Source organism: Falco cherrug, chromosome Z, assembly GCF_023634085.1.
Source record: "Falco cherrug isolate bFalChe1 chromosome Z, bFalChe1.pri, whole genome shotgun sequence".
Lineage (NCBI taxonomy): Eukaryota > Metazoa > Chordata > Aves > Falconiformes > Falconidae > Falco > Falco cherrug.
In genome coordinates, this window is record NC_073720.1 from 7,010,539 (window position 1) to 7,026,573 (window position 16,035).

A 16,035-nucleotide genomic window follows, 5' to 3' on the forward strand; every position below is an offset into this window, starting at 1 on the left:
CATCCCCTCTGAGTTATCCTCGCTCATAGCACTCAATCCCTCATGGGTAAACTAGAGCTCAGATTCCTTAATTTTCCAGATACATTAGAGAATGTGTCATTTCTCTTCCTTTTAAAAGGCTATTGAGGAAGACTTCAGGAAACAAAAGCAAGGAGAAGCCTTTCATTTATGTTACAAGGCTAAGCTTGCAGAATAGACAGCCAGAACCACGGATTACACACTGAAGATTCACACACACCCATCTACAACCTTGGTGCATGTGTGAGAAAAATACGAGTTACAAATCAGTTTCCATGCCTTTGTCTTCCCATAATTGCTGTATAATGCAGAGGTGGCCAGTGATGATCCTGCAGGAGCTGGTGTTCAGAGTGCTCTGACTCATCTTCTTACCCTTTATGTAGCTTCAGAGACTGGGATGAGGTATCGCAGTTAGGGACCAGTGGCTTTTGCCTTCCTTTAAATTTAGTGTGGGAAGAATTGCCTTGTGGAGCCACCTTCCTCACTGAGTGGATGGAGAATGGACCTTAAGGTGGCAAACCTGCTGGAGTTACACCTCAGTGAAGCACCAGCAGTGGGATGGGACCAGCCTTGACTTTCCATCACAGCAGATTAGATGCTCAGCCCAGGTAAGCCAGCCCACCATGGCGGGGGCTGCCGCCCCAGGGTGGGGGGAAGGCTTTGCCGCAGACCACACGGCGCAAGTGCAACGTCACCGGCTCCAAATCGCCTGTCTCAAGAGATAGGGGAGTTCATAGATCAAACCTGGCGCTTTATAGTCCAGGATTCTAGTTGCAAATAATGGGATTTAGGAAACAGAGGTGTGATGAGGCAGAACTAAATAGCCTTTGTGAAGCATTACCGAGGAAGAAAGTTGCTGCAAGTAGTCATTAAGTGGGAGAGATTAACAGCATAGAGCTGCAGTTCCCAGCGCCGTGCCTTTTCTCTCAAGATTGTGAGACTGAGGACAAAGCTGCGATATTCCCTGCTCTTCCACAGTGCACAGGTGGTCTTTCGTCCTGGAGTTTCAGGGAGCAGCGTGTTTAACGCTGCTCAGCCACACTGCCTCATCGCTTAACTCAGGGAATGGCCAAGTGTAAAATGCCCAGTCAAACAGCCAAAATCATTTAGGAAAGGATGAAAGGTAAATAAGTCATTTAGTCTCTGGCCGGGACACAGGCTGACATCTATGGACTGACACAAGTGCTGGAGAATCTCTAATAACTGCAAATGGCTATGAACCATTTTCACCCTACAGCCAGCAGATTGTTGCAGCTACAAATGAAGGGGAAGCAAGACTGTGTACATGGTGTGCTGTGATCTATGATCGTTGTAAGTAAAAACATCAGAAATTCTGGTAAGAGAGAGAAATCACCTACAGGCCGATTATGCCCTCTCCTTTTGTTTACCTCTTCTTGAATTTCCCATTATTTTCAGCTAATGTTACTTATCACAGGCTACTCCAACCTGTGACTGACCTTTTGAATTAGAAAGTGTATAAAGCAGAAGCTGGAAAAAGATGAAATAAATATGTAGATTGAGTGGATAAATACAGATTTTTTTTTAAGGTATGTATATATCTATAGCTCCGAAACTATTCAGCTGTGAAAGCTTCTGAGATATCAAAGGAAAGAAAGTGTCTGGATTTTTCTCTGTGCATCCTATCTGGTCTTCCTTACCTCAGCTCTAGGGATAGCTCTTAACCATGAAAATGAGGTTGCATTAATTTCACTCTGGGATCAACCAGGGGAAGGACACAGCATATTAGTCGTCAGGACTGGGTTCTCTTTTATATTCATCCGCATGCATTAACCTTCATCTTATTTGTTGAGTTAGGCTGCTTTTTGTATATCATGAATAATTTCATTAAGCATTAAGAATTTACCCACACTATATCTTTGGGGTATTTTTTTTTTTTAAATATTTACAATTTGTAATGCATAATAAATATGTAATAGGCAGGGTATGATTTCTCAGGGTTTACTATTATCTAAGTCTGTCATGTCCTATAACCTTTCTTGGCTTATACAATATTCAGTGCTTTAATGCAGTGTCAGTGCTGTTATCATGGGTTGATGGCAAAAGGACAGCCATCTTGACACTCTCCACTCACTAATCACGTCTATTTTGATTTGATTAGCATATAAATGCTTCTGAATTTATGCAATATCAGTGGAAATGTGTTAAAAATACTTGTCAGTGTCCTTATTTTGAGAGTTAGAATCAGAAAATCTTGGAGGGAGGAGGATCCTCTGGTTTCATATGATGACAGATTTCTGGCCCTACAAAAATGCAATCATACAGAGATGATTTTAGGCACTATTCAGTGATGCAGGTTTTATCTTTTTTTTTTTTTTTTCTTTCTTTTTTTTTTTTTAAGGAATTGCCTTTGATTCCAGAAATCAGCAGAGGAAAGAATGGCTGGGAGTGATCTATACATTTTAAAGAATGAATGTGAATTGCATAAAGTCAAAATAAAGAATTAAATCCCCAACATTTCTGAATCAGAAGAATATTAGCAATATGTATATTGAGTTGACTGTTCATTTGCAAGCAACAAGTGGAATCTCAGTAAAAACGTATCGAAGACTCCTCTAACAACATCAGTAACAATGTAGTCTGCTTTGCAAAAAAAAAGAGAACTAGTTCTGATGAAATTACAGAATTTCTGATGCTAAATTGTGTGTATCTGACTTGATCCTGTAGCAAACCATGACAAATACGCATATTGAAATGTTCATCAAGCACTTAACAAGGATCTGAAGCACATGATTTAAGAAGATGAATAATCTATCTGAAGCCAATTTGACTGCAAATTAGGTAAACTGAAATATGTTGCTGAATAAGGACCAAACTACTTCATCCTTACTATCATCTTCAGTTTTCATATAAAAACGTATTTTGCAATAAACTTAAGAAAGGAATAATTTTATTTTCTGTCATTTAGTTTGGCATCATATCCTGCTGAAAACACATGCTAGAGAGACCTTATGGTCTAGCATTGATTTTATTTTATATTTTTTAAGAAATGGCATAAAAATAAAGAAGAAAGATCTTCTGGGAATCCTAACCAACAGAAACAAGCAATCTGGGAATGTGAAACAAGTAGTGAACTTAGGATAAGGGAGCCATAAAGTGGATGAGTGGATGAGTGTGTAACCCTCAAGAAAGAAGAGCAACAAAAGATAAAAAGCAAACAATGAATTTAAGACATACTTCAGCAACTCCAAAACTTAGTGGAGAAGAACATGTAGGAAACTGTTGTAAGAAGGAACAGGATTCAGAAGAGGAGGCTTCCAGAAAGAACTAATTTTTGGACTAATAGGACTAATTATAAAAAAACCAAATGAATACAATGTTAATAACCAAAATCTAGAAAAATTGCCACAGCTGTTGAAGGAATTAGTGATTTTTAGCCTAAAGAAAAGAAAATAGAATAGAGGTAGAGTGGACATGTAAGGTCAGATTCAATTTGCAGCTGAAACTACCTATATGTAGGAATCTACACATGGATGTTTCCATGCAGGCTAAGTATATCGACTCCCAGTATACCCATCTGCACTTTAGGTTTGTTTAGACTATAGTAGTTGTATTTTACTGGTCTCCAAATCCCAGGTCAGTTGCCTAATGACAAATATCTAGTTCCATTCATAAAGCCCTAGTGTCTATGACTTTGCTTCTGTCTGCTGCTCCACAAAGAGGAGGTCTGTCAAAGGCTCTGTGCTGTACCTGCCTGTCCCACGTGGACAGTGCAGATACTCTACAGCACCCCAAATGGTAACGGAACATGTATTTAAGCAAACAATCAAAGCTCTATGGTTATCATGGAGCTTAGACGCTTAACCCACAGGAGGACACTCTATTTGATTGTGTGTGTCTTAATTTGCAAACAGAAATACACTGACAATCTTCATTAAACAAACAGACTTTTGTAAAAACAAAGAAGCAGCATGGCAGGTAGTAGAAGTGAAACTGCAATAGGAAGAACTAAGTTAATCAGTAGGAAAAGATAATTGTGAGGCTGATGAAATACCAGGGTGGAGAATGGTTGGGAACTCTCTGTCTTTGGAAGATTTGGAGAACATACTGAATACGCTTTGCTTGGGAATGACGTGAGAATACCTGATCTTCCTTAGGAAAGACAATAGACTAGATGACCTTTTTAGATCCCTTCTACTCCTATGTTTCTATGTTGTCTTGAACTCAGACAGAAAAGTCAAAATATCTTTTTTCTCTGCTTGAAAAGTGGGTTTTTTTTTGGGGGGGGGAAACAACAAACCAACCAAACAAACAAAAAAAACACACAAAAAACCAACACCAAAAAACAACTACTCGGAAGTGCTGTAATGTTTTGTTTTGACATTTTCAGTCAAAACAAAATGCTTCCAGATTCCCAGATCAAAATATTTAATTTTGGTGTGATAAATTAAATGTGAATGTTTCATTTGGAGTCAGTTCAATAGTAAACTGCATCTGGTTACAGTACTGTGGTGCCTTATGGGAATGGGAATTGGAGTGCCAAATGCCCTCAATCCTCCATAGAGAGCATGCTTCCTTACTGGACTATCTCCTTTATAATGCCTGATAGCAATATGTTTCTTATAATATACTATAAGCCTAAGCAAAGATCACAGAGCCTCTGTGATATGGTTCAGCCAAGAAACCCGTCTATTTATGTGAAACTATACACTTGCAGGTAAAAACAGTATATGAAAAATGACAAGAAAAGGCCAAACTCAATATTAAATTTACTTCAATTTTTCTTTTTACAGAAACTACAAAAGAGGAGGTCTAATTTTAAAAATATTTTTTTTCTTTTTACAGCAAATCATAAAAAATTAAGCTATTTTGAAAAAACTATAGGTGGTTTTAGGCACAGTTGATGGCACTGAACCACTTATTTTCCTGGCATCAGTGAAGATCAGCAATTTATTTTTCATTTTATTTCAGGTTTTCAGGGTCTTTTTGACCCCTTCTCTCTCTGTCGAACACACAGAGTGCCAGAAGCAAAACAAGAGAAAAACAAGTAACTGCCAGAGCTCCTTGATGCATTCACTGAATTGTGTACAGAATTCCACAGTTGAGGTCTCCAAAGGGATTTAGATACCTAAATCCATGTGAAAAGCTGGACCTTAGTCTATTAAAGACTCTTTTAACATAGATCTGCCACATCCACTCATTACTTTCTGCCTCGGGACCTGGAGGGAGTGTTGTCGCCAATGTGTGTAACATCTGGCCCTGAGTAATTGACATTAGGGTAGGAAGTGACAAACAAACACAACCAGAGCTTCTCAGAATATTCATTGCAAATAATTTATGCAACTAATTTAACATTTAACCCCCCTCTCTTTCTTTTTCTGCTTGAGGAATCTGCAAGGGTAGAATGTGACCTTTATGGATTAGTGTCTTTGCACTTGCTCATTGAGCAGTTTGTGTGAGCAATTTTGAGCCTATGGATTTCTTGCAAGCTGCTGGCTATGAATGTCCACTAATCCTGATTCACTGTTTATGCCATATGATTGGTCACCTCTGCCACCTTTTTATTTATTTTTTTTTCCTCATTCCCTGCTTGTTGCATAATTGGTTGACCCCAGCGTTATAAATAGCATGGAAAAGTGAACAAATCACAAAGGCTTTGCATCTGTGGGGAAAGGGGGGATGAAATTGCAGGAAATAAATTGGTGTAGGGATTTTAGAACATTTTTAAATGTCTATTTGCACAAGAAAGATCAGTATATTTGCCTAGGTAGAGAGATTTGAGCTGTAAAAAGACTTCTGTTCCTTTCCCACCTGACAGAAAAAGACAGACAGCTCTTTAGCATGCTTCGCATCCAATTCTTACCTGTCACATTCCTCCAAAGCCGTCACATGTATAGGCAATGCTGTTGGGAGACATTTTGTTCCCACTCATTATGCAGACAGTAAGCTCTTTTGGGACCTAACTTCCCTCTTACCATGCACGTGTACCCCACCTTTCACAAGAGGACCCTGACCTCAGCTGAAATTTCTAGCTATTTTAGTGACAAACTAAAAATAAGAAAAACTGATAGGTTGGTTCCTCTGCAGTCACGCTTGTTTGCCTTTCACCGATATGCTCTGATTCCAAAAACAAAAGCTCCTCGTAGCTTTTAAGTAAGCACAAATAAACCAAAATGTTATATATACATATATATATATATATAAACATAAGAGAGATATGTGTGTGTATCTATCTATCTATCTATATATAAAATATATATGTGTAATATAGATATTAATAAATAACCAAAACCTGATATGTTCTGGGAACTACTAGGAGGAAGTATGTAAGTGTAATCTGAACGAACTCTTGTTTAAAATTATATTTGACCAAATACATTTGAAGGAAAAACATTTTCTTTCTTTGCCTAGTTTTAATGAGGATGTAAAAGCACTGGAGCCTGTGTAATTCAACAGTCTATAAAATCACTGAAGAATAAGGACTGTCAGCTATTACCAACTCTCTGTAGGCCCAGTTGAACCAGTGCTCTACAGGGAAAAGACAAGGGAGCTTATTACCTATCCCCTGAGCCATCCACTCTTCCCTAGAGAAGCTTTTTGACATCAGGGGCTTAACTGAAACACATGAATTAGAGTGGAAATTGAAAGTATTCAAATATAAATTAATTTATACCCAAGGGTTATTCATGCCAACTAGCAATAAATATGCTGGAAGTAAAAAAGGCTAATTTGAATGAATATGAGTGGGCAAAAAGCAATCAAGGGCAAGAAAGAGGCATATGCAAAGTATGAAACATCAGATAGAGGAGACAGGACTGAAAAGATTACAGTAGAAAATTAATGCAAAGAAAAATGGGAACCCAGTGAAAATGTGGGGACCATCTTTCCATTTCTTGGTGCTAAAATGTGTCGCCAGACCTACCTCATTCTTCTGGGACCTCCAAGACCGGGTCGTGGTCATGTCAAAAATAAAATTAAGGTTTCACTCAATGTTCTTGTGGACATTTGTCTAATATAGTAAATTGGAAAAAATGTCCTCCTGGACCTTGTTGCTAGTTATGAGGTGAAAGGGTGATTGGTGCAAGAAGAGCAATGAGAAACGCTGTTGAGAAAACATGCAGACACCAGTCTGAAAAGGAGCTACTACCAAAGCCAGTATACTCCCTTCATTGGTACCATAAAAGGCTGGCTGGCATCCCATCTGATGCTCTTTGTACACAGGTATGATGGCTTCATTGGCTATAATCCCTTTGTATACTCAAGAGACACCATCAATGTCTCTGTTGCAAAGTAACCCATTATGGTTTGCCCTTAAATGATTTTTGGTCCTGAGGCACGTAGCAAATTATTTACAATGACAGAAATTGAAATTTCTGTCATTGCACAGGAGCAGAAGAAGATACAATTTTTATCACTTTTCCTAGTTTCATCCCAGCATAATTATTTACTTGTTTTTGTGATTTTTTTTGTGAGCAGTAAATTTGTACCACAGCACAGGAAAAAACCAAACAAACCAAGAATAGGAAATTGAATCGGAGTTGAAGAACAATGTGGAAAGAGGATTGGGCTAAAATTAAAAGTATTTTGCCTTTGCTAGGATAGATCATCTGTGACCTTGTATGAGTGGAAGGGCTGAATGATGCCTTTTTTCACTGCCCTTCAAAAACAGCAACTGAAAATGTTTCTATCCATATTAGTTTTTCTTTTAGGAAAGCACAACAATATTTTGGGCCTAAACTACTTGTCTGTGTCTGATTAATTAACCTAGAGGCTTTCCCGATATTCCCTACAGATTTTGTCCCTGGCTTTGATTAATTTAATTAAAGATTGCCAGCCTTTACTCACCCAAGGGACATCATGTCTAACATGAGGAATAAAAGTTTTTTTTGAAGAAGTAATAGGAACAGCTGATGGACGCAAAAATGCAGAGTAATTTTCCTGTGTTTTGGAGGTGGTTTTGAATAATCTGCTGTACAACCCAAGTGTCCTGTATTCGAGCAGATGTGCAATTACAGACAAACACAGAAGGTGGAAAATAAAAAAAGTGAGCAAGAAATGCCTGGATCAGTAGTCAAAATGTCATTGTTAATTGCTGTACCTCCAACATAATTTCAACATATTAAATCCTAGCTTTTTCAATAAGTTCCGACATTGGACAGAATTCCAGTGTATTTGCATGAGGATCTGTTCCAATTCACAGTGGAGAAGCCTTTCTAAGAAATTTACTGGATGCATTTTGAAGTAAATCAGAAGACCTGTGATTTATTCCTGGCACCACTACTGTCCTGCTGCATGACTTCAGTTAAGTCTTTTTCCCTTTCTGTGCTTTCTTTTTTTACTAATTATCTCCGTCTTTACCCAGATTCTCCCCTATGGCATCTCTGTAAATTGCCATGTCACACCAGGGGGCCCTTTTCTTGCTTGAGGAGCGTAGTGAGTTACTGATTCACGATTCCCAGACTTTTCTTCTTTCCAGGATTATATGCACGGGAGTGTATGGTTCATGGCAACACAACTGATGCTTAGAGGGAGACAAGGCAAGAGCTGCATCTTCTGCTCTGCACCCAAACAACAGTAGACCAGTTGGCAAGGAACTAAAGGTGACCAAGCCCTGTAAAAAACCTGTTAGCATTTTCAAAGATACAAGGGTAGCCACGTGTCACCTCCTTTTTCTTTCTGATAGTCCCATGTTACTCATGTTCCTTGGGAAGTGTTTTTCCACCACCCAGGCCACTTCTGACTCTGCAATGGTTTACAGCACCGGCGACACCACAGACTACAGCATTTGGCATGCACTGGCTGGCAGGCTCGCGGAGACCTCTCAAGATGCCTGACACACTCTGCTGTGTTTGGCTTTTATTAGTCCTTTACTTTCACTCTTAATTTCTTACCCTCCCCCCCCACCCCACCCGTGCCCCGACCCCCATTTTCAGGGAAGCAAATGCTGACAGAATGGAAGCAAACTGTACAAAATCCACTTGAACACAGCAAGTTAATTTTAGGATTGTTAGCCACATGCCTACACGCCTGGCTTTCTGCAGAGGGCTTGAGCTGTGCAACAAATGAGTCCAGCCACATTTTTACTCAGTTCTCTCAGTGCTTCCTGCCAGGAGGCTCAGGGGTGCTGCAGATTCATACTGTGCTTCCCACCCCAGCCCATTTCAGCTGGCCTTCTGCATCAGCCTACCTGCACCTGTGTTTTTCTGGTTTTGGAGAACAGTGCAAGTGTAGTCAGCCAAATGCTGGCACTGAGGATGTCCCAATTTCGTTTGTCTTAATCGATGAAGCTTTAGTAAGCATACTTTTCTGTCTTTGCCCCTCTCCTGCAGCTTAAGTCCACAGGGTAGCAACTCACACACACTCCCTTTTGGATACCCTGCCATGTCAGTGGGCTGTGTATTTTCCTCTTCTCCTCTAGGATACGTTGGGGTGAAGAAGATGCTCTGAAGACAGATGCAATATTCCAGCTGTGGGGAGTGAACACAAAGAGAGAAATGAGCTATAAAATAATCCCATACCTCTGTTTTGGGGGTTAAGTTCAATCCACCCAACTGCCCTCTAATTCCCTATATACTTCCCAAAGGTAAGTATGTTTGCATATTTAAGGAGACCTCTTCAAAAGAGACTTTTCTTCATTGCTATTCTTTCCTTTAAACTTTTAAAATCTGAATAACGAAAGAAGGTCTAGTGGTTTCTCCTTTTGGTTTCGTCAACATATTATTGAATAAACTTGGAGATGCCCTCTGAAAACATCCCTAGGCACTGCTGACAAATTTGTCTGTGAAAACAGTTCTATCCAGTTCCTGTAGTCCTGATCCCGTCTTGCACATAACTGTGCAAACCCTGTTGAATTCCCTGTGGGCATGAGTCACCGCTTTGGACTCCTGACCATCTTCTGATCTATCCCTGCAGCCAGCTTGTTTCAAGAGAGCAGCTGCAGCTCCAAAGGAGAAACAGAGCGAATGAGAATATTAGGCCAGCTGTGAAACTAGGAGCACTGTCTCCTTTCTCTAACTTCAGTAACAGCAGCAGGGATAAAGAAATGAAAACACTCTGCCCTGCCTTCCCCTCCCCTCTCTGCTCCCAACCTTCCGCTCATATCTCTGGCAGCTGAAATAGAGGACAAATCTGTTATTAAATATTTGTAAATGCTCAGTTACATGATGACAGCTGTTTTCCAACTGGATTGTGATGCAGCGCACAGATGCTTGTAGGAGCTGCACTGGTGTTTTAGGTTTTGGTTTGGGGTTTTTTTCTCCCTTCTCTCAGCAAAGTCCTCCCTTCCTTTTTTATTCACTAGGAAAGAGAAAACAAGAGAATACTTTGATGGTACATACTGCTCATTACACAGTCATCTTTTCCTTCCAACACGCCCTTAGAGTAGGTAATCATTGCTTTTTGCTTTGATGTGTGTTAACTAACCAACTGGTCATTACTACCTGATAATAACTAGTTAGGAAAAGGAGAGGAGTTGGTAATATTGACATGGTACAGTGGCTTGCAGCACGTTTCAAGAAACTGAGATTCTGACATACAAATTCTTATAATGAAATTTAAGTAATCAGGCCCTTAAATTCTCCTATTAGTTTCAGCTAGACTAGAAAAGGTCAATGCCCTGGCAAGCAATGATTCGCAAATAACAGGTGCAGCCAGTTTCTATTATACTGCCATGGGACACTGCTCTGTCACTTTTATTTACTGAATCAATCCACCAATGTCCAGCAGGAGAACAACAGTTAAATGGCCATTAATTGTAGGCTGATGTGCAGATGAAACAAATCTCCAAAGGGACCGTAAACCTTTGTTCTTTAGCCTCCTCCAGCTCACGCAATGGGATTAGCAGTAAATCACTCAATGCTTCATCTTCTTATTAAAAATTTACCATACTGATCATCCCAGGTGACTTACATCCAATCAGGGCATTTTTTTTTTTTTTTTTTTTTTTTTTTTTTTAATTTTCAGTGCAGTCATTTAAGACTTTCATGGTGAAACAAGCAATTAACACATAGAAGCTAGTAATGTGCATGGCACATCTTTGATTGCCTTATTTGGTGTTTCAAGGGTAGGAATTGTGAAAGGTTGTTTTAGAAAAGTCTTTCCATAAACTAAATTTTATCTCCTCTTATTACAGGCTTCAATTTGTTTAGTTTCATTCATACTCTACCTCCTGATATGCAGTTCTAAAGGTGTCTATTCAGCAACTAGAATCATTGAATTATTGGAAATTGGTGCATTGGTAGTTCAAATGCCTTCCAGAGAGCTCCCCAAAGCAAAGGCCTTTCATTCACCTTGTATATCCTTGATAAATTTATGCGTCCATAAGACAGCCACAGTCTTGGAGGATTTTGGATTTTTGCCTTGGAAGTATAGTACGTTCCATGGACACAGCGGTGGCTCTCCCAAATAGAAATGGAGAGGTGGTGAGCAGATATGACACCTCCGTTTGCTTCCTGGGCTAGAACAAAAAAAAAAAAAAGAAATGGAAACTGTGGTGCATGGGACCTCAGGGGTTTTATTTAATTATCCTTATTGAGACAGTTACATTTGCAAAACAAGAAGAGGTGCCTATCTGAGTGTGGCAGGCACCACTGACAAACACAATATATCAAAGCAGAAAGAGCAACCTCATAACGTACTATATTTCTAGGTAACCATGCAGCTGAAACAATCAACTAAATTCCCTATCTCCCTTACCTAGTGTATCATCCCTAATGATGCTTGTTTCTTCAGCAATCTTTCCAAAGAGAAGCATTTTGAATTAGGCCCTCGTCCAAAGCTCAGTGTAATCAAGAAAACTAGCAACAGTATGTTAACCTAAGACTAATATGTATACAGAAGAACCACCTTCTTCTTCTGGCTTTTTCTCCTACTTGTGCATCCACAAAGCCATGGAAAGAGCTTATATTATGTTTGTTTACTGTAACCACTACCACTGTTTTACTGGAAACATTTTTTTTTTTTTTTTAATGCATGATGTGCATTCATAAACTTTATACATTCTTATGCTAAAGCACTCAACTGTTTAATTAGACACAAATTTTGTGTGATTCAGATAATCTTGTTTGCCTCATTTTCTCTCATGTTTGCATAGTAATCTATGAAAATCTATCTCTAAATACTCTTTCCATAGTCTGTCTTGAGATTATTGGAGAGTTTATCAGGCCAGAGAAAGCCCTCTTACCCCTGGTGTAGGCTGAGAGTTTCTTTGTTTGCTACAAATGGTCAGCTGAACCTTCACACATGCTCTCCAGAGTCATCTGTTTAAAGTATCTAGATCCTTTGTGAAAATGTGACTTTATGGAGAATCCACCCACACACATCCACCAGTGTCTTCCTATTGATGGTTGCTGTTGTTCAGTTCTGTTCTTAATCCATTCACTGTCTGACTTAGTGTTATTTCATCAGTCTGAAATGACGTCACTGAAGAACGGGTCCTGATGCCTGGCTCTAACTCTCTTTGCAGCCAGATGGAGACAGATAGCAAAACACATTCCTGGGTCTCCTCTTTTCTCGATCTCTGCCTTCCTGTAAAATGGGGAAAGAAGTACATCTTTACCTCTCAAGTGTATTGTAAGAAGTGTGCGATATTGTAATGGCAGACTCACAAGCTCACAGGAGAGTTAAAAATCTGATCTAAAAATAAAGATTTTCTGCTTATTTCAATGATTTTAAATGGATAATTAATGAAGTTGATACATACATGGCAAGTCATTCTTCTAGACACCCTACAACCTTTCAAACAAGGTTGAGAGACAGCTTATGTTTACATCTAAACACACATATTTATACTTTGGTAAATGGGAAAGCTAGCCCTAAGCCTTGTTATTAACTTGATCTGAATTAAAAAATGGATATGATATGAAGAATCTTTCCCTTAGCAAGATTCATTTTATGAAACAAGCTCAAACCCATATACAGTATCAATCTATAGCACCAATCAAGACCAAAAGTAAAATCAGTTTAAGTATATATATATACATATAAGTTTAAGAGTGTATATATATATATATATATATATATATATATATATGAAGGCACTCTCATTCATGACTTTCACTGGAAGGAAAAAAACGTGAGCTGAGGATAGCTGAAGTACTGGGATTTTTTTCCTCCATGTGAAATAAAAGAAGTAATAGTATTTATAGTTCTAAGTGAAATAATTTCATATTGATAATGTTGAAGGTATATATTTACAAAATATTAAATATCTACTAAAATTTAAATGCAGCTTACAATCAAAACAAACCTTTAATGCACATTAAAAATAAATTACTTAAAACTCAGAAATGAATGCATTTGTTCTGCCAAAAGGAAACATCCATATGACTAAAAAAAGGTGTCAGTTTCAGTGAAGACACCTTTTCTTCTAGCCAAATGTAGGTAGCACCAGTGCAGAGGTCTCTGTCTGACCTATTCATCCCATGATTTCACTCTGGTCAAAGGTAAAGGGGTTCTTATACTGCATGATTCATATCATATTAAAGTGGAAATCTAAATTATGTCTCAAAAACATCTAAATTATGCCTCAAAACTGTCTATTAATGTTCATGGATTATAAACAGAGCCTTAAGTAACTTTTTCAGAGGTAGCTAAATTGGAAACTTCTACTTTAGTTACATGAAACCTTTTGAAGTTTAATAATTTTCCAATCCGATAAATTCCAACATGACTGGAGTTCCCAATGGAGGCTGGGGTCCCAGGAAGAAGCTATTTAAAAATTATAAAACCATAGAAATTTAAGCTGGGAGGTATTTCTGGAGGTCTCCCATTGAACCTTCTGCTCATACTGGGATTGTTGCCATCACTAGATGAAGTCATACACAGCATTTTCTAGGTGAATGATGAAAACCTCCAAGGATGGAGAGTGAAAAACCTCCAGTGTTTCCCTACCCTCCTGACAAAGCAGCTTTTCCAAATGTCCAGCCTGCCCTCTACCCCCAGCAAACACGCAAGCAAATGAGTAAATAAATAGATAGATAGATAGATAAATTTGACTCTTGTGATTGTTAGTCCTTATTTAATTTTTGCCATAACAAATGGCTTTGTCTTCTTTGCAACTCACCTTCAGCAGCTGTAGCTGCTGCAGCGTTGCCCCTACAGAGTGCTGTAGAGAGGGTTTCTACCAATATGCAGAAATACAGATCTCAAGGCATGACACCACATTGCAAGAAGTGTCAAAGGTAGCAGACTTATTGCACTCTATTCCCTTTCTTCCTCCCCATTTTTCTTCCTCTGCTTCCCTTTTAAATACATTCAATTACTTCTCTCTTCTCACACTCAAGTGTGCAATTATCCTTGAGAATTATTACAACTATTGCACATCAATTGACTTATTTTTTTTTAACATAGTATTTTTATGAGCAACACACACTAGTTGGTAGCTTTGATATTATCTTGGCAGTGGGACACATGGACATCTTTCCTTGGTCTGTAATAGATTTCCCAGGTTACCTTAGGAAAATCAGCTGAACTCCCTTTGTCTCCCTTCTCCCTCTGTGAAAAAAATGCGTTAGACCTACTAAGGCAACTGTAAGGTTAAACACCTTGATAAATATAGGTCTGCGTGGGTATGATTTTGTTTGGTTGATTTTCTTTGGATATAGATTGATTTGTTATAGAGAACTTTAGAAATCACTCTTCTGATCAAACATTTTTATGACATTTCATAAAGTTAGCTAGTGCTTAAAAATGGAAAAGGTTAATAATGATTAATTATCCTTTTTTACTTCCTTGCTAATTTCCATTCTTCCGTAGCTTTATGTAGCGCTTTGTTGAGACACAAGAAAGACAGACCCCTACTCTCTGGCAGTTCCCTTCTGAATTGGACAGATAACATGACAAATAATTACTTTCTAACAGCAACTTTTTCTCCTGGGCATCTCTTTGTATTTTGCAGTATTGGCACCCATTAAGAAGTGAGGCACAGATATTCTTTAAAGCTTGGATCACACAAAGCAGCTAAGACAGGTTTGGGAGGATCCTCTGCTCTTGGAAATTCTTGTGTCATTGTCACACACAGTACATGAAGCATCCATCAACTTCACATCAGAAACAATATTCTCCTTCTTTGAAAAGCTGGTCCTAAGGGTTTGCAGCATGTGTCCCAGAAGACTAATGATGACTGCTGTTGTTTGATTGATAGAAACTAGCTTTTTTTCTTGAAATCATACAAGGCCAGTCACAGAAGCACAAAATATCCACTACTGCTTAGGCACCGAGGCATAAGCAGAAAAGAGTACTTTTGATTTTCAAAAGGGGTGACATACGAAAGGGGGGAGAGGAAAGAGGGGCACTCAGTACAGCAGGGGTGGTCATACTTTGCCCAAATACTTTGAGGACCATATTGGTAAATTGCCAAGAGCCGAAGGGCTGCATTGAATTTGCATTAAATGGAGCAGATGGCATCAGCTGCCCTCAACTTTAATGTTGAAATGTGGCCTACAGAGCAAATCTGTACAAAACTTTTCTAATTAAATCTGAAACAACATGCCTCATCTATTCCCCAGTAGCACAGCCTTTCTGGTGGCATTTCTGCAATTCTGCTTCTAGCCCCAGCCAAAAGAGACAATGGCAGAAGTGTAGAGAAATAAAAAAATAAGAACACACACAGACATACAGCTTTATCGAAAATGTGGGGGTTTTAAGCATCAGATGAGAATTCAGTGGACTAGATTTAATCTCCATCAATCTTTACAAGGTAGCATTCTTTACAACAAAAATATGTTATCCTATTTATTAAATGTGAACTTCTGGACAAGGCAGGCAGTGGTACCAACGAAGTCTGGTTGGAGGCAGAACAAGGGAGAACCATGTTTCAAATCAGCTCTAACATTGACTAGGTAAACTCAGAGAAGCCAGATAAGGTTAACACTTTAAAATTTGCCTGTTTTACCCTACATAAAATGAAATAATCTGGAGTAGTCAATAAACCATGCTCTAGCTGTATTCATGCACTTCATTGACAGACTGTGTGAACATTTCCCACAAGAATTAAACAGATGACACCATAAATAATTCCATTACACCAACAATTTCTGACAACAGCTGTTAATCCACTCT